The 27326-nt window shown below is 37.7% G+C and overlaps 1 long non-coding RNA gene across 1 annotated transcript; it reads right to left on the bottom strand.

The window, feature by feature from the left end:
* Positions 1-6553: 6553 nt before the first annotated feature.
* LOC126829836 (uncharacterized) lies at positions 6554-9332 on the bottom strand. Its single transcript, XR_007683540.1, has 3 exons — positions 9145-9332; positions 8025-8202; positions 6554-7682 (listed from the first exon to the last, which is right to left on the bottom strand). It is a non-coding gene; the product is annotated as an uncharacterized LOC126829836 (long non-coding RNA).
* Between the last annotated feature and the right edge of the window lie 17994 nt (positions 9333-27326).

The raw sequence follows: 27326 nt of genomic DNA, 5'->3' as shown, positions 1-27326 counted from the left end.
CTTGTGTTTCGTGACAGAGTAGTAGAGGGTGCTCTTAATAGTGACCTGTTCTCACAAATCACCAAATCAGCTAACGATATCGTTTATTGTGCAGCAACACATCTAATGCGGAACGGCCATCAAGATAAAACCTGTATGAATTAAAGATCCAATATTTATTGGGCGTTTAGCGATCTGGGTTTGTGATGCATGTGCTATTGCTGTACAAAATTATAAAATTTACCGTGCTTTACCATAAATGTTGAATTAAAAGATTCCATTTATATACCGCCATCCCGGATAACATTCTTTAATATACTATGAAACTTGATGTACGAAAATTATTTTATGACTAACGTACTGTAGATCCCGACTAGACATAAGCTTCTGGGTGACATTAACATCTTCAACGGCAAGAAATTTCAAGTGACAAATCAAACCGATTTTTTTACGCTAACAAATGTTACAGAGTGGGATCTAGTCGTTCAGATAGAACGAAAAAATCGAGGTCCCGCGATGTACACGTAAACGCACCATTTCCCTCGTAGCGCACTGCCGCCTTGATTATACTTGCAGACAAGGAGAGAGTTCAATCCAATTCTTTCATTACACGTACTTAAAACAAATTACAATACAATTAACCAATAAAACTGCAATTACAATCCTTAATCTGGCAGCTTTTCGTAGCCTGTCATTAGATTAACGCCCACTTAATACAAATTTAAAAGAGACTGAAAGGAGGATAACGTCCCACTTTTCTGTCATTAGATTAACGGATTAAGGTCTACTTGTTAATATAAAATTAAAAGAGACTGAAATAGGGTATAACGTTCAACTTTTCTTTTCTTTTTTTTTATTTCACCATCCGGGATAGAGAAGATTGGAAATAAAATAGACAAAATATTATTATAAATGTTTAACGAACGAATGTCAATTCATAAATTCATCACCATTATTCATTTAGAACAATAATGTATATTTCGTGATTTTTTTTTTAATAATTATGACATTATGCACGGCATTACTACACTAGACAAATAAACGTGCTCCAAAATAATATATTTAATAAATCTAAAGCTCGTCTATTTTTCGCTTTACTGGAATGGTATATAGCATTTCTTTCCCTGAAAGTCTGAGTTCTTAGTAGTATTAATATTCCATTGTCCGGTTGGAACTCTGTTTCCGATCACTTGTCAAATTTGAATGATATATTATTATGCTGGTCCATTTAGAGTCAAGCGACTAACGTAATAACCCGGGTAATATATACATTATACGCTAATACAATGCTTATGTAGGAACCAACACAGTTTGTACACGGAACTTTGACTCTTAATGGAACTTGTCGAAGAGTGGTAATGGCACTGTCCAGACAACATCCCCACAAAAGTGTACACGTGAATCTAAACACGCATTTTTGTTACCCAATCAGAATTGATATAATAGTTGACCAAACTGTCTATCTATATGGGGGTCAGGGCTAAATATTAAGGCCAACTACAGATTTTGTTATGGTCGCGAGATGTAAATAGGGTTAAGCCACGTGATTATTGACGAGATTGTGGGTTAGGCTTAAGAATTTAGGATAGAGGTTAAGTCTCAACATAATCACTGGCCTAAGATGATAAAAATTTAGTTCGTGATATTATACCAGACCAATATTACGTCGTTTTAATCCATGAAATCTCCAGAACGTTGTTCGGTACTGCAACAGAAAGTGATGGCAGCTATTGGCAAAGCATATAAATTATATTAACGGCATCAGACAAAACCACGAGGCAATTTTATTTGCCACAAAGAATATTGAAAAAAACATATAAAAGCCTCGAAGAAAGCTTCTTGGCAATGTCTCACCTGATAACAGACAAGATGCAACAATCGCCATTCATTGAATCCCATTTAGATGAACTTAAATTTGGTGTTAACAGCTTGATTCAACAGAAATTATCTCTACAAATCATATCACCCACTGCATAAGATTCAGGCACTGTTAACTAGTAAATACCCTAATTTTCATGTTATTCACATCAATGTGCAATATTATTATTAAAGTTTCAACTTATTTATTTCTCATAGCCATAACAATACGAGCGTATTTATGTATCATTACTGGTAGATATTATCAGTAATTCCAACCAATTAAATTTATACGAAATTATTTCGCTGTCTATAATACTCCCTTTAACTCGCCACATGCTACGCAATTACTCGATCTTTCGAACTATTTGTCTCTATCATGTGATCACCAATTATAACAATACTTGGGTGTATGTATTTATTTTGTAAACTTCATACAATTATAGCTACGCTGTTGTTTTAAGATAAAGCACGAGACTGGGGTTATGCTGGGGAAAGAAAGACTGAAGAAAGTTACCCGAGAAAAAGGATAACCAAGGTCGACAAGCCGAGGTTTTTCTGTCGAGGATTTTTTCTGAAGTCTTTCTTCTCCAGCATAACCGAAGTCGGGGACTTTATCTTGCTTATAAATCGTCTATGTTTACATGTACGCAAAATGAAAATATCCCAGAATTACCGTAAGAAAAACTTTATATCATGTTTTCTTATGAAAAAAACTACCCCGGAAGAATAACCCGTTACAGGTTTAAAGAAAACCTTTCAGAAGAATAGCCGTAAATTCCCCTCTGTATATATTCAGACCGCAAGTTATTCCGGGCATAAAATATACCCCAAAGATCAAAGAGATTGACCGTTATAGGTTTATAATGGACAAGAAGGTGCAGTCCGCATCGTTGACTGATTCCAAATTACCATCATTTATCATCACGCAAATAATAATATGGTAGAAAATAGTAAGGGCGATAATGGTCCATAGGGTCAGTTTGGCATTCTGACGATTCTTATATGTATTATGGTTATGGCCATTGTCGTGTATTTGATTTTTAAACATCGTAGAAGTCATACACTTTTAATGCTTGAGCTGACTACAGGTTCTATATGCGTTGCTATTCCTATTATTAACTTTCCACCGTGTCCCGCTCATAATGATATCATTCACTCTTCTACTCTCGATAAACCTTGTTATCACTTATACCCCCCCACCTTATATTAACTGGCCAAACTTTCAGGCCATTAACAAACTAACCGCTAACTCTCACCCTATAAAAAATAGCTTCCGCAGTTACTTCTATCGCGTCTTTAAATTACGATCATTTTTGAAAAGAAACCATATACAGTGTATAGGTTTATCGCCCACCATGGCTATTTACTTCCAGTGAAAAATAAGTCGTCATATAAAAGCATTTAATCGACCTTCATATGTGAGAATATAGTACTTTACTCTCCATTTTGCATGTATTGTATATAAATGTATTGCTTCTTTTATTCTTATCATGTATGTATGTTTAATGCTTAACCATTGGGGACAAAAGCAAAAACGACAGAGGGAGTACTATATAACCAGTCCAATATCACGTCGTTTTAATCCACATATTACTATTAAAATACTCTTAGAGATTAAGGTATTATGAGCTTTTCTTGTAAATAACTCATTGTTTAACTTTAATTTTGTAAGTTGACAGTGTTACCTTAAGTGATTAAGACAGACAGTTAATCGGCAGGGCAATTGAGTGAAATCTCCGCCATAACTGATTCTGATAGGGTTTAGTGTACTTTATAACATACTAAAAGTTTACCAAAGTAGGACCCCCGGAAAAGTTTTTTTTTTAAGATGGCGTCAAAGATGGCCACCGAAACGTCTTAATGATCATAACTATGTAACTATCAACTCAAATTTGATGATCTTGGTGTCTAGTCCCATGTTTTAGGGGGGCAAACAACACATTAAGATCATTAAAAATGATGTTGGCCTATTATGTCAAAAATGGCCGCCAACATCTCCAAATGACCGCAAGTCCATAACTATTGACTCAAATTTGATGTCTATCCCCAGGTTTTTGGGGGCAAGGAACGCGTAAAGACAACTTTGGATGTCACTGGGCTGTTCAATCATTACGAAATAGAATGCACCAACACCCCTGTCCATAGAATAAGTCTTAGGGCGTTCAGTTTTGAGTGTCATCCTTCACCTCAGTATCGACCTCTTGAGTGTTGTTTGAATGGTCACAGTTTTCTGTTTGGCAAGGACCACATACAGCAGAGTACAGTCCATAGCGTCTGCAGCTGCATCGAGAGGATTTGCATCCCCCGAACCGTTGCAATGCCAGCATTGTTTTGGTTCATAATTGGAATTAACATCATTCTCCTGCTTCCATCCCTATTCAGTTGGGTTCATCTCATTTGCCATCCCCGTTCATACCACAATTTGAAAGTACACACGGTGGCTATGAAATCTTGTTGCGGGTGATGTTGGGGGAAGCCGTTATGGAATGGCAGATGCCACTTTCTTTATGAAAGGACAATATTGGTGCCAGTCATTATCACATATGTGATAGAGCTGGTTAAACACATTCCAAATATAATTTTAACAGAGATCATTGCTACGATAGCTGAGTAATACAGGTTTCCTGAATCGAAAGTGACGAACGTCAAGGAAAACACGAGTCATCCCTCTATATAACAGACTGATGTGACGAGTGATAACAGATACACGGCCGAATTTCCTTTATATTGTCCTTTAAAATGATATGGCACAGTGATGATGGCGTATCACACAACTTGCCACGAAAGAGATCAACCATCAGGTCTTTGCCAAGATCTAATATATATGTCCTGTTGAGATTTGTTTTGAATGGTGAATGCACTAGCACAGGACTTCATGACAGGATCAGATTTCACTAATTTCCGGAAGGTAGACTTTTTCCTGATGCCTAAAATCCTTGGAAGTTGAATCACAGTCTGAGTAGACATGTACAAAGAGCAATTCGTTGCACGCATCGTCTCCTAAAGTTTCTTTCAACAGGTTAATGTTATATACACTTTGTGTTCTTTTGACTGCATGTTTGCGTCAGAACGGAAGTAGATGATCTCATTGTCTGTTCTGGAGTAATAAAGAAGCAAGATCAGCAAATCCCTGACAATTCAAACTCAAAACTGAATGCTCTGAAACTTATTCTATGATAGTGGACAGCTGAAGGTCATGAATTCAATTTCACAATGATTCAACAGCTCAGTGACATCCAAAGTTCTCTTAATGTGTTCCTTGTCCCCAAAAACCTGGGGATAAAGATCAAGATCATCATATTTGAGTCAATAGTTATGGACATGCGGTCATTTGGAGTTATTGACGGCCATTTTTGACATAATAGGCCAACATCATTTTTAATGATCTTAATGTGTTCTCTGTCCCAAAAAACCTAGGGAAAGACACCAAGATCATCAAATTTGAGTTGATAGTTACATAGTTCTGATCATTAAAACGTTTCGATGGCCATCTTTGACGCCATCTTGAAAAAATGACTTTTCCGGGGGTCCTACTTTTTTAACCTCTTAGTATGTAAAATTGTACACAAAACCCTACCAGAATCAGTTGAGAAACCTTTTGTAGCAATTTTGCGGGGGTTTAGGTGGTATTTTCCATATATTGCCCTGACTAATTTTTGTTTCTGAAGAAAAAAGAATAAATTTGAGGCTCTCGAGATTTCGTTAAGGTCGCGAGATGTAAGTAGGGTTAAGCAACGTGATTTTTAACGAGATTGTGGGTTAGCGCTAGCCCTATTTACATCCCTTGACCTTTGAGCAAATCTGTAGTTGGCCTTAATATTTAGACCTAATCATATAGCTCTGTTATTACTCTATCACTAACGTTTATCTGGGCCTTTGTTTCGTACATATTCTAATAGCAAACTAGTGCCGCCTTTGATGATATCAGTAAGAACGGTAATGATATAAAATAATGGTTTTCCTTCATTCTGGGCGGGGGGGGGTTGGGATGGCCTAGTGGTCTAGAGTGCCGCGCTTCGACCTCTGGCTGGCCGGTCACCTCTGGCTTGCGGCTGTGGTTTCGAGCCCTGGTGTGAGCGTATGTGGCATGGAGATAGGGGCGCCTTTTCAACCTCGTGGGTTTCCTCCGGGAACTCCGGATTCCTCCCACTGCTAAAGACCTCTACGCGCAAGCGAATTATTGAAATAAAATTAAACCATATGTTAGTCCCGAAATGACCTAGTTGTGTCGAGTGGACGTTAAACCCCATTTTTTTCTCTCTCTCTCATTCTGGGCGACGTTGATGCCGTTGTTACGATAGTAAACAAAGTCTCGATTATCCATTATTTTTAAATTAAACCATTAACCGCCAATTGTGTTTAAATCTAGAGCCTCCGATGGCATCGAGAGTTGATTATGGTCTTGGCAAGTTAATGTCTATAGGTAGATTTAGCTCTTGCATAATGCATGTTTAATTAGTTTATTCCATTAGTAAAATATCTAATACGTCAAGCTAATCCGTATAGTTTAACATATTTCGGAGAGCGATATTTTAATGGATCGTAATCCCCCTCAATTAAGCCGTATCTTATTGTATTTTATATTATCTTATATAATCCTTAATCGTCTATCACAAATATTTTACACTTTTTATCTGGTTTATAAATTATAAGTAGGACCTATTGTCTTGAGGGCTAAACCGCTGTACTTAAACTGTATTCTATGTTAGTTTGTTTGCATATTTATTACATAATAAGATTAATTACATTGGTAAATGTCAAATATATATAGACCTAAACGAAAATAAACAATCTTTTAAACGCCGTCATAAGGAGGGCATTCATTCAGATCACATTCCTACAGATAAACCTATTTGTAGATTATTGTAGACAGTCATGTGAATATATGTCAAAATAATAGTTTATATAACTCCTGAAGCTAAATAAAGACATGCAGATTTATCTATTACATAACGTATCTTTAATTAATAAAAGATAGAATGACAATTTTGAACGGAGACAGTCCAGTAAGGGACACTTGTGTAATACCAATAACGAAACCTTAACTTGACCCATTTGCGAGGGTTTTTTTTTGTCTTTCTCGTTAACATTACAACACATTATACTGGTGAACTGTTTTACTACAAAACGTGTCACTCCATGTTATACTTTCAATAAATAGGACAACCCAAGTCAAACAGCAAACAAATTATCTTCTCAAATAAGCACAACTTTTTTGTATTGGTCGAACAGATTTGATACTTCGTTAGTCACTGGTTACGCTAACCGTTTTATATAGTTCTCCTGAACACCACATGCCCAAACATACAGTTAGATAAAACACAAACACGACGTACAGCACATCGCCTTGAATCCAAAAAAACGGGATATTATATAAATTAGATTTCTAGATTCTGGAATACAAATAAGCATTCACTTAAGTTATCTTTTATATAACCATCTTTTGCAAACTCTGATTTTCACCTCAAATGTCGTTTAAACAATATGTCAGTAATACCTAAATTAGCACATGCTGTAGCATCACCAGAGCGCAAACTGTGTAGTCCATAAGAAGATATTTCATTAACAAAAAGGGTTTTAAAGGCTTCAATGAAAAGCTATCGCATACGAGTATACGATAGTAGTTTATTACATCGAAATTGGCAATCATGTTTGTACTTTAACTTTCGAAAAATGAACTCATCTGAATCAGCACCAAAACCGGCAAGAGTGAAGTACTTTTCTGTAATTTTAACTGGACACATATCTGTCAAGGTTCTTGCGTTTTGAATCCAAGAACCATCTCTATAAATATCTGTTTTGCTCTTTTAAATGAAAATACGCATATTATGTGTAGGTAAAATCTGAAAATAGGATCGTCTTAAATTCAGCAAGTCATTATATCGTAAAATAAATTCAGCCAAAGCCAGCAAACAAGCACAAATAGTTCTTTAGTTAAAAAGGTTATCTACAGAATGTAAACTATGATACATTTTAGTCAAATGCTCGACTGTGATTGGCTCTTTCTTCCCCACAGACTTGGTCAGTTTCCAACATATTCTTTACATTAGAAGAATTAGTAGGAGACGACAAATCTGCTATCTCATGCTCCCATTTAATACTATAGAATGCAGAAATAACAGGACTGGGAGAATTAGCATCTTGAATAATGCTAGTTAAATACAAAGCCAAATGAAGAGCCTTACCAGGTAAAATGTCTCTACTCGAAATATCGTGAAATAATTCCCACCGTTTCCATTTAATAAAACCTCTACTATACTTCAAAACTGTATTCTTAGATTTAGAATCGTGCAGCAGATCAGTTAGCGTTGTTATTTTACCAACTAGACATTCAGGCAACTCTTGTATTTCCTCCAGATGGCTCTGCATAAATATACGTAAAATCAAATTAGTTGCTTACACAAATAATATACAACAGCCGGAATAATAATAGGCTTACTATTGTCTCGGAAATAATTCATAATAAAACTTTCGTCTACAGTGACAATACATTTTTGTCAACTTTCATCTACAGTGACGAAAATTTTTTTTTTTCAACAGTGACAACAAAATGTTCAACCCCGTATCATCAACAGTGACGAACCATTCGGCAATGCTCGTCAACATATATTTCCCCAAACCAAGTTCGTCATCAGTGACAAACAATTTCAATATTTCCAAAAATATGTTCACAAAAATACTTTCTAAAACTGATACAACTATAAGAACATTCTAATCTACCTATTCCACAAATGATACTTTAAACGCAAGCATACGAAATTTTAAATCTGAGTTCCCAAACATGCCTTTACTGAAACGGCCTGAAATGTAAAATGATGTTAAGATTGGCAAATTTATATAGTCAGTGATAAAACTAGCAAAGGCTGTCCCTGATGGACACAATATAGGCCAAAATGGAGCAGATCTCCATTACGGAATAATAGCAGTTCCACGCGCTTTACATTTCTCCATGTGTTTCAGGAAACGACTAATTAAATTATTACATAGGTGGTACAAATAAACCATTAACACCATGCTAATCTACAGTGAAGGCAGTAGTGCCAGGATTACAAAATCTGGAATAGAAAACAGACAACTTTGCATTATAATCGGATGCCAACCAGTTACACACATGGAGTCCAAAACTTTTATCAGTTATTTCAAATAACTGTACAGAGATTCCCCAATCATCATAATCTATAATTTTAAACGAGATATCTGCTATGTCATTTTCAGTACGAGGAATCCACATATGTAACGTAATAGATGACTTTATGCAAGTTAAGAAGATATTAAAAGCTATATTATGCAAATCTGTTTTCATACTTCCTTTATTTACAATGGTGACAACTCCTTGGTTATCTGTAAACCATTTACACGACTCCCGTGCAAAATATGTACTAAAGAATGTAAAAGCCGATGAACGGCTACTAGTTCACGCCAAGTTGAGCTATTACAACATTCATTTCTATTCCACATACTGCGCGCGATCCCGTTAACCGTCGACACCTCATAACCCGCATAAGCCGAACTGCTTGCATCAGTATACACTATCTTAGAACAACACGGATTACAAAATATGTGTCTATCTTCCCAGAACTTAATCTGTAATATACTAGTATCAGGAACCCAGGAATTTACATTCCAAGAGCGTATGATCGCATCATTAAAATGTAGTTTACATCGTCTCTGAACTATCCTTTAATTTTAATATTTGTATTGCTTTTAACTTTGTACATTTCCTCAAATCAATTACAATTTGCTTTACTGCATATTGCCTTCACTGTTAGGATTAACTGCTTATGGCTTCAGTTCACCCCCTATAATACTTGTCCTTTCATCTTTTATTATTACTTTCATCTATAACTAATTACTGTATATATATATATATATATATATATATATATATATATATATATATTTATTTAATATGTTTTTACAGTCAGGACCTGTTGCTCGTGACTCATTATACCTGCTAATAATTGTTTGATCCTTTGGCTTCATTCCTGCACTTATCTATACCAATTACAGTTTATAACCATCTATGTATACTATTCAAAAAAAGTAGGGGATATTTGATTTTGGGGGCATAATACTAAAATATGCAAATGACTACGAAAAAAGTCACTATAGAACCTAACAGAAGAAACATTTCCAGTTACATGTGACGCCCAAACACACCAATAGCTACCGCATGGAATGCAGGTGATGCTTGGGATCATCATGGGGGTCCAACCCAAGATTTGCACGACTCTGACTTTGAATGTTACAGTCATTGTGGCATTGAATTCCAGGGTGGAAACATCAGTTTAATTGTTTTAGTGACCAGAAAACAAATTTTGATATGCGTCGGCTTACCCAAAATGAAAGGTTACGTGCCCTTGGCATGCTACAGATCGGCACAACACAGGCGGTTGTGGCGCGGACGATGAATGTTTCTCAGTCTGTCATAAGCAGGCTATGGTCCAGATACCGTGATACACAATCTGTACAGGACAGACCACGCTCAGGTCGACCAAGGGCGACAACTCAAGCCCAGGATCGATTTATCCGTACCTTGGCCTTGAGAAATCGTGCCATCACAGCAAATCAGATCAGCGCTCGTCTTCAAACAGACACTGGTGTGAGAGTGAGTGGCCAGACGATTCGGAATCGACTGCATAGGGGTCACCTTCGCGCCCGACGTCCTCGCGTGATCCCTTGTTTGAGAGATCATCACATTCAGGCAAGACGTCGTTGGTGTAGGGATCGTCAACACTGGGATAATCGACGCTGGAGCAATGTGATGTTTTCAGATGAGTCAAGGTTCACTGTTGATTTTTTGGACAGACGTAGGAGGGTGTGGCGTCGTCGAAACGAGCGCTTCCAAGACGTTAACGTCATCAGACATGATCGATTTGGGGGTGGTTCTGTTATGGTGTGGGGAGGCATCACTGTTGCTGGAAGAACGGCTTTACATGTTGTTGCAGGGCGTGTTACAGGCCAGTACTACCGGGACAACATCTTGGCAGTCCATGTTGTGCCGTTCGCACGACGTCATGGCCGCCGTTTCATCTTCCAGGATGACAACGCAAGATGTCACAGGGCCAGGATCGTTACAGGTTACCTCCAACAACAGAACATCACCACATTACCTTGGCCAGCACTGAGTCCCGACCTCTCCCCCATCGAGCATGTCTGGGACATGCTTGGACAGAGGTTACGTCAACGTCAACAACGTCCTGCCAATGTCCAAGAACTTGCTGCTGCGTTGCAACAGGAATGGGACAATCTGGACCAAAATGACCTTAGACGTCTCATTAGGAGTATGCCACGTCGGATCAAGGCTTGTTTGGCAAACAGAGGAGGATTTACCCGTTACTGACTTGGTTGTGATGCTGTGGTAACTTTGCTGTTTGACCCCGGGTATCATTTTACCCTTATAATGGTCAGTCTGTGCCTTACTTAGTCTAACGATCATTTGGAATAAATCGATGAATGTGAACTTCATTTCATTTTGTCATTTGTTTCTTCGTCAGTTTCATTAGGTGACTTTAATAACACTTAAAAATCAAATATCCCCTACTTTTTTTGAATAGTATACATTGTTTATTTAACGGCTTGGGACAGTTGCTCATGCTTGCTGATTTTGCATCCCATTGGAGGGTTCGCACTGCTCGTGTATATATATATATAGCTATTTTGTTTTCATTTTATTTATTTGTGTTATATGCTTGATAACGACTTGTGAAATCTTGTTGAAACGTCGCAGTGAAATAAACCACAGTAATTGTTATCCATAAATAGTGTGTTATTTGATACTAGTATCAGCTAATTTTATGTAAGAATTTTATGACAAAGCGGAAGTAATATCTGTACTCAAGCATTTTGTCATAGTCTGAACAATAATTCCTAAAATACAAGCGACGTGAAAATAAGCTTCCCCACTAAACTAGCCATGAACATGAACTCGACCATGATGCTTGGATATAAAAAGACAATTATTAATATCCAAAACAGTATCATCTTATCTAAACGTTTATCAGTTATAGAAATTGAGCCAGAAAATGAATCAAATCGTACACCCAACAATTGTAGTTCTTGAGTAGGCAACCATGTTGATTTTTCGATATTTGGAACAAATCCACTATCAATTAGATCTCTTTTAATCTGAGAAAAAAACAAGATAGACTCTTCCTCATCCCGTGAAGTTCCAAATCCGTCGTCCAAATACATAACTACAAATTTCCGTCGCCTCTCCATTTACCTATTAGAGGTCGTGTAATTTTAGTAAATACATCCGGCGCTGAGCTAAGGCCAAAGGGTAAAACAAGAAATTTCAAATATTTACAAACACCATTAAATATGCACGAGATACGAACATCCTAAATTTAATAGATTGTTTCCATATAAATTTATTAACATGTCTCAAATATTCAGCCAGGTATGGGGGTGCATTTTATAGAGTTGGTCCCGGTGAACAGCACGTGCAGCATGAGTTACATGAAAATTAGGGAGAACACATTACCATCTCAGAAGTCAGGTTGCGTTTTTGAGAACATTTCCTGGATTCAATTCTGTGTTTGGGAAGGAGTCATTTGCTCAGGTAAAGTTGAAGATGTGGTCACAAATATACAATAAAAGCATTTGACAAGTTTTATGCAATGCGTCTATTCAGGGTAACATACCAACCTGACGTTTCTTTTGCTGCTTAGTATACATATTATGTATAGATGCCAGTGTCGGGGCAAAGTTCTACTTCTTTGATGAATTTCATACGTTTGAATTCGAAAAGGAAGTAGGCAGAAAAGCGAAATAATAGAAAGCATAAGACCGATGCCAAGGCCTCATTTCCCTCATAGCACACTGCATAAAGTATGATCATCTTCATTTGCACTAACGTATGGTACACTTTGGCTTTGACAAAAATCGTAATCAATAATGAGCCTGCACACAAGGATAAAGGAGAAGCAAGGAAAGTCACCAGAGACTGGAATCGGACTCAATGACATATCTTATTATCTAAATCGCACCCATTATACCACTCAGCCACCCCCTGTAGAACGTAAAAGACATGTTTTCGTTTACATCCAAGCCTGGAATAGGAACCACGTCTCTTGACTCAATGACAGTATCTTATTATCTAAATCGCAGGCATTATACCACTCATCCACCCATCATCCGAGTAGAACTTAAAAACATACAAACCTGGAATATGACCCACACCCACCCATCACGTCCATAGAACTTAATAACAATGTTTGCAGATACAAGTGTCAAATTAATTTATTTTTGATACATTTTAAATTGATTATATAATCTACGTATCGTGTTTAAAGGTGATAATTATACGAGAAGACGCGGATATCATTAGAAGTATTACAACTTTATAATATATTGTCTTTATTGCATCTCTAGACAGGAAATTAAAAACATACAAGTGGTCCCAATGGAGTCAGATTTTATTTGCCAGGAACTGATTGATGTGGGTTTCACGTTCACTATTTACAGATATTAGAGATATTTAATACCTAGACAACCATATTATCCAAATTAAATCGAAATCGAAACACACTAAAAATTATCTATATCATTTTTGTGCTTTGGCAGTCTACTTGTCAAAAATGATAAGGTGGATATTATGGAAGCCTATAACTACCATTCATAATTTCTACTTTTCGCCTCTTCAGAACACGAAAGTCGAAAAGTAGAAAAGTAGAAGTTACGACAAAATGTGAGGAGACAAGACGGTATACAAGCCAAAATCAGCCCGAAAATAGGAAATTAAGAAATAACACACCGCGATAATAGCGCCCCCCGTTTTTTCTTAATTTCTACTTTTCGACTTGCATTTTGGTTTGTATACCGTCTTGTCGACTTTCGACTTAGTCATATTTTTGTATTTATTGATGTCAGTAAGAAGGCGCCAACACGCTATACAAGCCAAAATGTAACTCTAAAAGTAGAAATTAGGAAATTAACAAACTGCGCTATTAGCGACCTATGATCTGTCGTACTGTCGACTTTTCGCCTAGGAAGTTGTTGTAGTCTCTGCCTTCCAGGTCACATTTGAATACGCGCAATTCCCGTTAACAAAAATGTCTGTATGCGCGTATTCAAATGTGACCTGGAAGGCAGAGACTACAACAACTTCCTAGGAGAAAAGTCGACAGTACGATAGATCATAGGTCGCTAATAGCGCAGTGTGTTAATAGTTAAGTTGTTGTAGTCTCTGCCTTCCAGGTCACATTTGAATACGCGCAATTCCCGTTAACAAAAATGTCTGTATGCGCGTATTCAAATGTGACCTGGAAGGCAGAGACTACAACAACTTCCTAGGCGAAAAGTCGACAGTACGACAGATCATAGGTCGCTAATAGCGCAGTGTGTTAATTTCCTAATTTCTACTTTTCAAGTTACATTTTGGCTTGTATAGCGTGTTGGCGTCTTCTTACTGGCATCAATAAATACAAAAATATGACTAAGTCGAAAGTCGACAAGACGGTATACAAGCCAAAATGCAAGTCGAAAAGTAGAAATTAAGAAAAAACGGGGGGCGCTATTATCGCGGTGTGTTATTTCTTAATTTCCTATTTTCGAGTTGATTTTGGCTTGTATACCGTCTTGTCGCCTCACATTTTGTCGTAACTTCTACTTTTCGACTTTCGTGTTCTGAAGAGGTGAAAAGTAGAAATTATGAATGGTAGTTATAGGCTTCCATAGGATATTACTTGAAGTTGTCCTAATTTATTTAGGTAACAGGCGCGGATACAGAGGTGGTGAGTGGTTACAGTCGTACGATTTCCACCAATTTTCTAAGGATAATTAATTCTCATAATAAGTTTAGTAAAATGAATACTATGACGCCAAAGGAAGGAATTTGAAAGTCTGCCTTAATAGTCAGGCGTTTAGTGGCATAGAAACTCCATTAAAATGGCTAAGCCTACGTTTTCAGACCCACAGAATAAAGTCAAGGACCAGATTGATTCTATGATGTCATAGACTATTTTCAAGATGGCCGCCAAGATGATCACTAAAAACTGACAATTGTAGTAGCTTTGATTGTATTAGAGGCAAAGATAGAAATAATGTTTCTAAATTATTGTTGTGTATATTAAATGGTGTCATATTTGTTAAACGTCCCGATGCGGTCAACACAATTGCTACGACTGACCTCAAATATATAAGACCTGATAGGATCACCACGATTGCTCCACGATTAAAACCACGATTTAAATCATAGCACGAATCGTGGTAGTGGGTACCTAGCATTACAAAAATAGAAGTTCACGCATACTGAGATCACGTGTCAGTATTTGTCCCTTATATCGCTACAAATAATTGATGTGAATGTGTACTTTCGGATAAAATTGAGTTCAGCGGTATTGGATCTAGTAAAAAATTGCCTACATAATAACGTACATACGACCTTTATAGTAAATGCAGGGGGGGGGGGCTGCACCACATAATTACACAAAACAAATCTACGGACAAGACACAATACTCAGAAATCACAAACAAACGTACATCAGATTAAGTGAATGGATCGGGGGGGGGGCTAGCAGTAAGCATCCACTGCGCTGTACAGTCCCGGGCCTGTTATGTTATCATTTCGCAAAGCGGCTGTCTGAATAAAACGTTTATTTGAACGGTTATATAGAATGTGTCTCCATTTAATGTCGGTAACACATTCATTTTCATTAAACTCTAAATGAGTCAGGAAACCAAACGAACATTTCATTTAACTGTTCAACTGGGAAAAAAATGTTTAGTAATTTGCTTGACATTGGCTCCCTTTAGTTGGCGATTATCCAGCCGTAAATGTTAAATGGAATTATTCTCAACTGCGTCCCAATTGACCTTACTTACTTACTGGTCAAAGCAGCTGTCTGAATTGTAGCTTCAACAAACCGTTCATTTGAACGTTTATAGAGAATGTCTCTTCTAGGCTTATAATGTCGGTAACACATTCATTTTCATGAAACGCTAATTGAGTGAGGAAATCAAACAACATTTCATTTAACTATTCCACAGAGAAAAATTGTTCAGTAATTTGCTTGACATTGGTTCCCATTTGTTGACGATTATCCAGCCGTAAATGTCCCGATTGACCTTACTTACTGGTCGGTGACAGCTTCCCAAATAATACGAAACTGCGTTAGGTTTTCTAGTTTTTCGTGAGTGACCTTATTCCCAGTGTCATTTGTGGATGATGTGATGTTCCCAAATAATACAAAACGGTAGTTGGTTTTCTAGAAAGAGCTTTATAATATCCAAGACCATGTTCTAAACACATAAAATACGGCAGCATACCTTTAGTAAGTCGGTTCCAAGTCCTAAACCTGGCGGATAAAACTTGAGGCGTCTCGAAATGAAATGAAATGGGGCTTAAAGCCTTATTACTGCCGCCACCAAAGGGGATTATAAAGACGGAGATACGCCATGCAGTGGGGTATGAAGGACATTTTGCCACACCGGCCTCTGTCAAGGTATCTGGAAATTCCGACGATCACCGGTGTCTAACCCGCGACCTGCTTGTTAGTACCCCAGCACCGTATTTTGGGATCGATCCAGCTTGGTTTCCCTAAGGCGTTTGTCAGAATGCAAATATTTTGAATAGCGTGTGTGTTGTCTTGCTTTCCATGTCGATGATCAATTTAAACATAGGAGGCAACTATTTGGACAGTAACAAAAGTACACTGTTATATAATTTAAAGGGACGTTATGTAAAATTAGATAAAGATCTGACATTTCTCGCAATAATAGTTAAAAATAGATAATGGAAAGAGAATATGTTTAACGTTTCTGTCAAATTACTTCATTCTGAGCCCAGGCATTGCCAATACATTTACAGTGTAGCCTCGATTGTCATTGCTACCGTAGTTACGATATTAAACAAAGTCTCAATTATCCAGCTTTACGTTAAATTATCAAGGGCAAATCGTATTTAAAACTATTGAAAATCTAGAGTATCCGATGGCATCGAGAATTGATTTTGGTTTTGGTAAGTTGATTAAGTCTAATTAATAATAACATTTAAGGCATAAAGACCTGCAGTGGGCAGATTTAACTCTTGCATAATGTATGTTTGAGTATGGTTTAAGCGAGGAAACCTGATTGCTAAACCAATTAAGAACAATCAATTACAGCATTTGAAAATAGAGATCGCCGTCAACACTTCAATAATAAAAATGTGATTATAAGAAATGTATGCCGGGATTTGTACGTAACAATTGATTCTCAAATATCAATGTAAGAAGCAAATCTTTGAATAATACATAAGGTGAATCAATGGCATGGCATCGGCACAGTTGCAATAATATCAAATTGTAGCGCTACCGGGGCCCCGTCTTTATTATTCCTGTTCGTTCAGTGAGTGGGACGTTGGCGCGCTGGCCTGCAGATCCCATGTTGGATCCCGATGTTGGCCGAGAAAGATCATTGGGATTTTGCGGAATGTTTTCTCCTTGTCAGTGGTGCAGGACTGGGGGTCTGACAAGGATAACTGTCTTTTCGTTCGGATGGCACGAAAAACCAGAGTCTGGTGTACAAATTGGCGTGCACGTAAAAAATCCCTTGTCATTTGGAATTAGATATAAGAGTAGGCCGTTGCGCCGCTGTCCAGGCGAAATTTCCCTCATAGCACACTGCATGGCGTATGCCCGTCTTCATTAACCCAATCGGAGCAGAAAAGTAGGACGTTAAACCCCATTTCATTTCCTACTGTTCTGCTCCGATTTTGTTGTTTTGGGTACAGGTATACGTTTCTAAGTACCTTTGTAAGTTGTTTTGGGGGACCACGTGGCTAAGTGGGTAAGACGCTGGCTCGCTAGCCTGGAGGTCGGGTGTTCGATCCCTGCATTGGCAGAGAAAGTTCATCCAGATTTTCCGGCGTGGTTCCTCCTTGTCAGTGATGCAGGACGGAGGGACTGACAAGGACAGCTGTCTAGTCCTTCGGATGAGACGAAAAATTGTCCGGGCAAAATTTCCCTCATAGCACACTGTATGGCGTATGCCCGTCTTCATTAGCCCAGTATAGGAGCAAAACAGTAGGACGTTAAACCCCATTTCATTTATGTTGTTTTGAGCACAGGTATGCGTTTATGAGTACCTTTGTCGAAATTTGATGTTTTGAGTGCAGGTATTTTGTTATTGCATTGTGTTGTTTAGACAACAAGTATATTTGTTATTTACAACAACAAGTATGTGTTATTGACAACAACAAGTATATTTGTTATTCACAACAACATGTATTCGTTATTTTCAACAACAGACATATTTGTAGGGAAAAGAAGGAAATGAGATATACCGGATGAACCATGTCAAGTTGGTTTGTCGTTTAGCACTATTTATATGATATATGGCTGAATTCATACGCCATGTAATTACTTCACCGTATTTCTATATTTCATAACAATATTTTATAATCATTGCTTCTCTAACTTCAAACACATATATTGGTGTAACGCAGTCAACTGGTTCAGATATTAAAGGAACTGCTGTGGTAATGGAATGGTATCAGAATTGAAGTGAAATGGGGGTTTAACATCCTACTCTTCTGTACCAGCCTAGATAATGAAGACGGGTATAAGCCATACAGCATGATATGAGGATAATTTTATTTGTTCGCCCACTTGTTCTCGAATTCTAACTGCAAGGGTTAGTCTGTTTCTATGGTATTGTTTACATGAGAGATAGAATTTCGGTCTATCCATTTAATGGCTAGACGCTGTCCAGTTACAGCAATAAGAGTAAAACCACACTGAACACCAGGATCGAATCGGGACCTTCCGGTTATAGAGCCAGCGTCTCAATAAGCCTCCGCGACTCCCTATAAGTAACTTCTGGTCAAAAGATTATCTCCGTTACTTTGACATCTATTTTATTTTTTATGGGACCGTACAAGGCCGTATTAAGATCGTTACATTCCGTAAGCTCTGAAAAGACCATGGTGCCCCCATATATAAAAACAAATCCTGGAAATCCCCGCAGATTACTGACATTATTAAAAATGTTTATACTGTAGGGTCCCTCTTTTTAGCGGGGGGGGGGGGTCGAATGTATAACGCGCGCGCGTTCGATCAGAAGTCATTGAGTCAAGTGGCGTGGTTTTGATTCCCCGTTTGTATTTGATAAGGAGTAGGACCGCCTGTCCAACCCCGTGGGTTTTCTCTGGGTCCTCCGGTTTCCTCCCACTGCTAAAGACCCCTACGTACAGGAGAATTATTGAAATAAAATTGACCTAGTTTTTGTCATGTCGACGTTAAACCTATTTCTTTCTCTTTTTCACCAATGTAAATTCGGCACTGTAAAACAAATTCGATGAATAGTGAGATAAAGTGGAGCCACGGGTCTCGGCTGGTGTGGTAAAGAAGAATTTTAGTGGTCTATGCCCTTTAATGTAATATGATCAATAAAAACTACTAGACATGATGTATGTTATACCTATTATAAACGTTTTTCTATGTCTGTATATCCACACCGTCTAATGACAAGTTGTCCAAAAATCACTCAGTCACGGTCTAGATTTACACCTTTTCTTCTTTTCATCCCAGTATTTGTTGTTTTAGATTGAGTTCGTGTATAATGTTTATAGCATCGTAATAGCAAACCTAAAGTAGTGGTTTTCTGGGCTGTAAACACTGTATTTTAGTGTATGACCTATAATACTAAATAGGTACGGGACTCTGTAGCAATGGTTATAAAATGAAATGAGGTTTAACGTCCCACTGTTCTGGGCTAATGGAGACGGGCATATTGACATACAATGTGCTATGAGGATTGTACCTTGCTAGGCAATTTGTCCTGTCCCGATGACAAGGGGCAAACCGGAGGTGCTCCCAGCATTTTCAAATCTATAAGGGGGCGGGGGGGGGGGTGTTGCTAGTGGAGAAGTTCGGGGAGGAATCTTAGTTAGAGACGGACCTCCCAACTGTCAATGGAATAATGGAATGAAATGGGGTTTATCGGCCTACTTTTCTGCCCCAACCGGGATAATGAATTTTGTATGTGTCATACAATGTGCTATGACGGGAATTGTTTCCTGAAAGCGGCGTTTCGGCTTACTCTTCATCGAATTCCAATATCAATGGTTCTTTTACGTGCACTCCAAAGTGAAATGAAATGAAATGGGGTTTAACGTCCTACTGTTCTGCTCCTAACCTGGGCTAATGAAGACGGGCATACGTCATACAGTGTGCTATAAGGGAAATTTTGCCCGGGCAGCGGCACTATCGCCTACTATTATATCGAATTCCAACTGCCAAGGGATCTTTTACGTGCATTCCAATGTATACACGGGACCTCGGTTTTTCGTCTCATCCGAAGGACTAGACAGCTGTCCTTGTCAGGCCCTCCGTCCTGCATCACTGACAAGGGGGAACCACGCCGGAAAATCTGGATGAACTTTCTCGGCCAATGCAGGGATCGAACACCCGACCTTCAGACTAGCGAGCCAGCGTCTTACCCACTTAGCCACGTGATCCCCACACTCCAAAGTGTATACATGGCCTCGTCCAATTCGAACAACTAGATACTTTTCCTTGCTAGGCCCTTCGGTTTGCACAATGCGGTATGGGGTCCCCTTGTCAAGGATGCAGGACGAAGTGTCTTGACAAGAAAACAGTATAGTAGTTGGGATGGGACAAACAATATACCAATGGTAGCCATAATAAACATCAGTTGTATTAAATAAAACTCTGTACTATGTATCTACTAATGGACTTTAAAATCGAACTAAGTAAAAAAAAAAAAGCCGGTGAGACTATATATCGCCATGGTATTATCTAATTTTGGAAGCTGTAGACAATGTCATCGATCATCGTGAGAAACATTCACATTATAGATATTGTATTCGAGCAAGTTGGCTACTGCCCTTTACAACGAGGTTAAACATGGCTTCGGTTCCTGAAATCTTATACCCCTACTATCAATTAATTAATGTACTACTAACAGTTATTTTACTGATTCATGGAACCCTACGGCACAGCGGCTGGAACGGCGTCCGATATTCCAGTCGGGGAGATTCACAGAGAAATACGAGATTTGGAGTATGTTCTGGAAACGGAATAAAATCAACATCTTAGCATCCCCCATAAACTGGAAAAATTAGCTCATCGAGTCTGACTAAGGCTAGCGTCGAATGAAAAGTAAATTCATTAACTTTCGATAGCAGACATTTTAAACAGCAATCGATTATCACATTTGGCAATGGACACATTAAGAGTGTAAAAATGGCTTAGGTATCAATCACGTGACATCACAGACAAGATACATATTAAACTTATGTGGTTATTGACGAGTGGGGGTTGGCTGACTGGGATAGGATTTGGTAGTCTGTAGTGATTGATTATCGATTGATTGTCAGTATTAGTTTCGGGTGAACAGGATAGTTGAGATGTTTGCCAACAACGGTCTTGTCTGTATTTGCAGACCTGCCAGCAAATCAAAGACCCTCGTTCATAAAGAACGGTCCCCGTGACACCTCCAGTTAGAATTGGACCTTTGGTCATTTCTGGTGATTTTATTTCAAGATAAATGAAATCAAAATTACTCAACACGTATTTAACGTAATACTTCACGTTCAATTATTAAGGATTTTTTTATACCAATGATTATGTGTGGACGAGGATCGGGCTGTCCAGACGAACGAGTTTGATGTCCAACCTTAGCTATTAAGAGAAGAAGAATTTCTGCGTAAAGTTGTATTATGTAAGAGCTAAATCTGTCTATTGCGGATCTTTGTTTTGGCTTCAAGTGTTATATATTATTATTATTTAAACATTTATTTACCCGACAAGTCTATAATCAACTCTCTAGACCATCGAATGACCGAGATTTAAATGGATTTGAACGCCCGCGAGATTTAAAAATCTAACGATACAATGGATAATCGAAACTTATAAAAAGATCTACGCTACATCTTCAAATAGACATAACTTTGCCCAGAATAAAGTATTTTGAATGAAATTTTCAATATTATTCATATTTCATTATCTACTTTTGAACTATTATAGCAAGAACGACCATTTCTTTATCTGAATCTTACATAATGCATCTTTAAGCCCATAATCTAGTTTAATAGTGTCTGAATACCAATACAAAATATGGTACAATTAATGTTAATGGTAATGACTCTTTACGCTCAGTGACTACTTTTAATTGTATACCAAAAATTGACTGATTATCAATAACAATATGATAAAATTAGTCTTAAATCATGTGTTACTTGTCATATTCAGAAGGATTTTCGGTAATGTATGCGCGTTCCAAGATTGGTTGGGGATATTTGGCATTTCCTAGTAAACTCCGATAATTTCCGGACATCAAACTGGCGGAAGGTTTAAATCAGGAAACAAGAGAGATTATTTAGATATAGGACTGGATAATCCGAATGACTATATGAAGACTACTTTTCAAAACAATCGACTACTTTAGGGTTTGCTGGAAATCGAAATACGCTAGATATCGACTTTCTTTTTGATGACTTAGACACATACTATGTGAAAAAAACGCGCAAAATGGCGGATCACGTAGAGTCATAGTATACGAAAAAGACTGACGTCCAAATATTTGTTCTACATCCAATATCAAAGAAAATCGTTCCTTAGTCCGCGGATTCACTAGTCCGCCGCTGAGCAAAATATTATAAATAGGTGTATATAAAGCGCAAGCACAACCTTCTGAAGATTTTAGACGTTTTGTCTAGGGTCAAGGTCAAGGTCAAGAAATGTTTGAACCCCCACAATAACCCTACCCCGCGGACGTTAAACATTCGCCATTTTAATATCGGCCATGCAGCCGAACATGCTTTTCAATGTTAGTCTTCGAAAGACATGGAGTGGTTTGTAATGATAGAATGCTATTCTGAACTTTGGTTTCCGTAGGTAACGTTACATTTACTTTCACTAAACCTATGCAATCATTAAACAAAAATAACCCAACAAATTTTAGCAATTATACATCTATGTAAACTGAAATTAAGTTGCTTTAATTAACGTCCTACATTTCTGTACCAATCGCTTCTATTGAAGGTGGGCAAAAGCCACGCAATGTGCTACAAGAGCCGCACAACGGCGCTTCTGTGTATCCTTTATCGAATTCCAACTGACAGGGCTTCTTTTACGTGCACGCCAACGTATACACATGACTTCGGTTTACGTCCCATCTGGACGACCAATCTCTGCACCACTGGCAAGGGGGAAACAAAGTTGGAAAATCTGGAAGAACTGGCATTTAATGAGCTTGTGTCTTGTTTGCGATATACACGATGGCAGCGGACGTTAAGCTCGAAGAATGAACGAATGAATGAACGAATGAACGCAGTCAAACAAGTAACAAGATGTCCTTGTCGCTATTCTCATATTCCCTGAACTAGTTGTATAGCTGTATAGGTCAAACATCTAAAACACATCGTCTCCATTACCATTTACTCATTAAATTTATAGTTTGATTTTCATCTAGATCATTATCCATCATCAAATATCTTCTTAACACTCGACAGGTAATAAAATAAAATTGTTGGAGAAACTATTGATCTTAATTCACCACGTAATGAATACTGCTGTAAAGATTTTATTACATTTTACATGGTGTCAGTTGTACAAATTAAAGGGATAATTCACCTAATGTTAGTTGTTCAAATTAGTAAAGGGTAAAATCACCTAGTGTTGGTGGTTCAAATTAAAGGGACGAAGTGTCTCAATGATTTTATGTACCTTTCTGATGGGAGGAAGGTGATATGTGACATCTTGTTTCATTAGCACTTTATATTCATCGAATACAAATTAAATGCGGATTAAATCCCTACATATATATCTATACCACATGGCTCAGGCCCGTAACTAAGTCGCCCCCCCCCCCCCCCGCAGCAAAAAGTTTCGCCCCCCCCCCCCCCCCCTGTGCAAAAATTGTTGACCATAAAAACAATAGATATACATTGTCCATCAATTTTACAGCACCCCCTGAGAACACTTCCCGCCCCGTCGTTGCTCTGAGTTAGTTATGCCCCTGACTGGGCTAATGAAGACGGACATACGTCATTCAACGTGATATGGGATCAATTTTGAAGGACAGCGGGCATTCGATCTACTCTTCATCGAATTTTTACTGCCAAGAGTTCGTTTACGTGCACGCCAATCAGTACATGGGACTGGGTGGCGTTCCTTGTCATGTCCTCCGTAGAGCAACAATAGATACATTATTTGGAGATATTTATTATGGCGGGACACCCTAATCCCTATGATTGATTCCGTTAGGGCTGAAGGGAATGATAGAGCGGTGATTGGAGTTCTTTCTACTATCCAAACCACCAGAGAACTTCACATTATAGCCAAACAGAGTCTGTACTTTTTTAAAATCGTGTTTTGATAAATTATCCATTAAAGGTGAAATGGAATGAAATGAAACGGAGTTTAACGTCCTACTGTTCTGCTCCGAACTGGGCTAATGAAGACGGACATACGCCATATAGTGTGCTATGAGGGAAATTTTGCTCGGACAGCGGCACTATGGCCTACTCTTATATCGAATTCCAACTGGCAAGGGATCTTTTACGTGTACGCCAATATGTACACGGGACCTCGGTTTTTCGTCCCATCCGAACGACTAGACAGCTGTCCTTGTCAGGCCCTCCGTCCTGCATCACTGACAAGGGGAAATTACGCCTCAAAATCTAGATACACTTTCTCGGCCAATGCAGGGATCGAATCCATTAAAGGTAATCCATGCCTAAACCCATTGTATGTCTTTTGTGACATCGATTAGACACCCCATTAAAGTATTAATAACGCTTTGTCTTATTCTTACATTTGTTTACATACTTGAAACGTATATATGTACATAGTCTATATAATTCTGCTTGGGATTTTAAGGTGTTATCCGAGAAACGCCATTATCCGCTCAAAATTTCACACTGCATGTCTTCCTTGGACAGATTGATGTAGAGAGGTAGGGAATTAAACCTCAATTATAAATATTAAAGGACAATATTGGTGTCAGTGATAATCACATATGTGATAGAACTCGTGTAGAGCGGTAGTGTATTAAACCTCAATTATAAATTTAAAGGACAATATTGGTGTCAGTGATAATCACATATGTGATAGAACTCGTTAAATACGTTCCAAATACAATTTTAACACAGAGATCATTGCTACGATATATGCGCAATGGGGGTTTCAACAATGATATATGTGTTAAAATTATATTTGGAACGTGTTTAACTAGTTCTATCACATATGTGATAATGACTGACATCAATATTGTCCTTTAAACTAAGCTAAAGAAGTTTGGAAAATGTCTAAGTAGTTGTAATGTGTATGAGTGGTAAACGTTTACACTAGAATGGCAGATTCTGCATCTCTAGTTAAAGTTACGATGCAATATCAAATTTCTCAAGGCTTAATCCACACTAATATGTACTCAGATTGATTAGTTAACATTTAATAGAACAAACAGAATCAAAATAGCAACGAAGGATAATTACCCGGCCTTGACCCAATCGGATTTAAAATAGGTCCATCAATTACATTCACACACAACTAAATGGCGGCGTGCTGATTACATAGGAATAGCTATCAGCAAAGATTAATGATATTTCAATTCAACATATCTTTGGAAATACTGAATGGAATTGAATCATTTTGCGACTGATATTCCTATTCGAGATTCGTGGCGCAACAGGCGATACGTTTCAAGTCAGTAGCTTGAAGCGTATATATGGTATTAGTGTCAGTGGCCTGTGGCACGAAGTAACAGTATATTGTCGCATACATAATATATTATGTCAACGCTTGGGCGATATAATATATTATGTCAACGCTTGGAACTAGGATGGAGGTGACTAGGCATGAACTTGCAACGATAGATTTAATTGGCGCTTTGATAACCAATGAATGCTTTGGAGACATATTTTGGCGGTATTTTCCATCATGGAATCGGTAAGTTTCGATTGTTTTTTTCTTTTCTGTTTTTTCTCTCTTTTCTGTGTCCTAACCCTAACCCTAACCCTAATCCGAAAGAAAAGTGCCCTTTTTTGAAATTCTGACATCACAGGTGCCCTTTTTCTGATAAGGATGCCCTCTTTTATTTACAGGGACACTTTCTATTGTTAAGGGGGTGGACCGGTCCCCATGGTCCAACCCCTGGATCCGCTCTGATGACGCGTACATTCCACTGAGTCTACAGGTCTAATATGCTAACACGCTTGGAGCGTCAACACAATATATTATGTCGCCCAAGCGTTGACATAATATATTATGTATGCGACAATATACTGTTACTTCGTGCCACAAGCCACTGACACTAATACCATATATACGCTTCAAGCTACTGACTTGAAACGTGCAGGGTGGGCGCAATGAGACATTGATAGTTTAAAAGTAAGTTAATGGAATCATTATCTAGGAAGATCTTGCAGGGTGTAGAAACACCAGTTCGTGGGCGATTCTTTTATTAACAGGTGGATCTAAGACACAAAAACACAAAAAACTATAGAAATAACATAGACATTATGTATATATTTGAAAATAGGGCGAGCATTTACTAAGCTTATACAGAGAACTAATACAGATTACGAAAAACAATTTAAAGGATAAAATACCCACCTAATTTACATATTTACAGATATTAACATTGAGCCCTTTAATACGACAAATACAGACACATAGATATCCTATAAAACAGACGTTTACACCAAAGAAACCAAATATTAAGGTAAACACTATATAACATACAACTGTTGAATATATTGAAATTAATGAAATATAAGCTAGACAAGTAAATAGGATAGATTATTATATGTTTTATGCAATTTATTCATGATTTTTTTACAATTTGATAAGGGATTAATATAAGCTTTGAAGCTTCTTTCCGAATCCATATAATTTATACTGTATAATGTGTGTAATTGTATGTTGATAAACACTGCTTAAATCAAATTGTTTAGCTGTATGATATTTTCAAAGACCCAAATTGATACTAATAGAAATATAATAATTACTTAATTTAGTATTATATCTGAATAAATAAATCTCTAACGGCTATTGATAGTTATAATATTTATCTATATAACAACCTGATTCTGTCTCACGAATCATCTAAGTACATTTCCACTTGAATGTCTGCACGAACCGGTCGTATTTGTTTTCAAAGTGCCCATGCTTTTGGAGTTAGTGCTCTTGGTTTGAAATTAGAGATGTTTAACAAGCCCATTGACAGTTTTTCGCCTTATTGAAAGGCAATGATTCTATACGAAAGACTAGTTTATACGAAAACAAGTAAAAGTATACTATGGGACAGAAACCAAACCAGGCGCTATTACCGACATCTTGAAATCGTGACGTAATATCACAAATCGAAGTCAATCGATGTGTAATTGTAGTAGAAACAAACATGCCAAGTTTCATGTCGATCGTACTTCAATTGGCGGAGCCTTGTGCTTTATTCGATGAGCATCGCCTCTGTGACAAGTTAACGAAGATGTTAAGAACCCATTAAACCCAAAAGTACGAATAAAGAATCTGTAATTT

This window comes from Patella vulgata, chromosome 8 (genome assembly GCF_932274485.2).
Source record: "Patella vulgata chromosome 8, xgPatVulg1.2, whole genome shotgun sequence".
In the NCBI taxonomy this organism is placed as follows: Eukaryota; Metazoa; Mollusca; class Gastropoda; family Patellidae; genus Patella; species Patella vulgata.
Note: the sequence above shows the minus strand (reverse complement) of the source record. Positions and strands in the feature narration are given on the sequence as shown.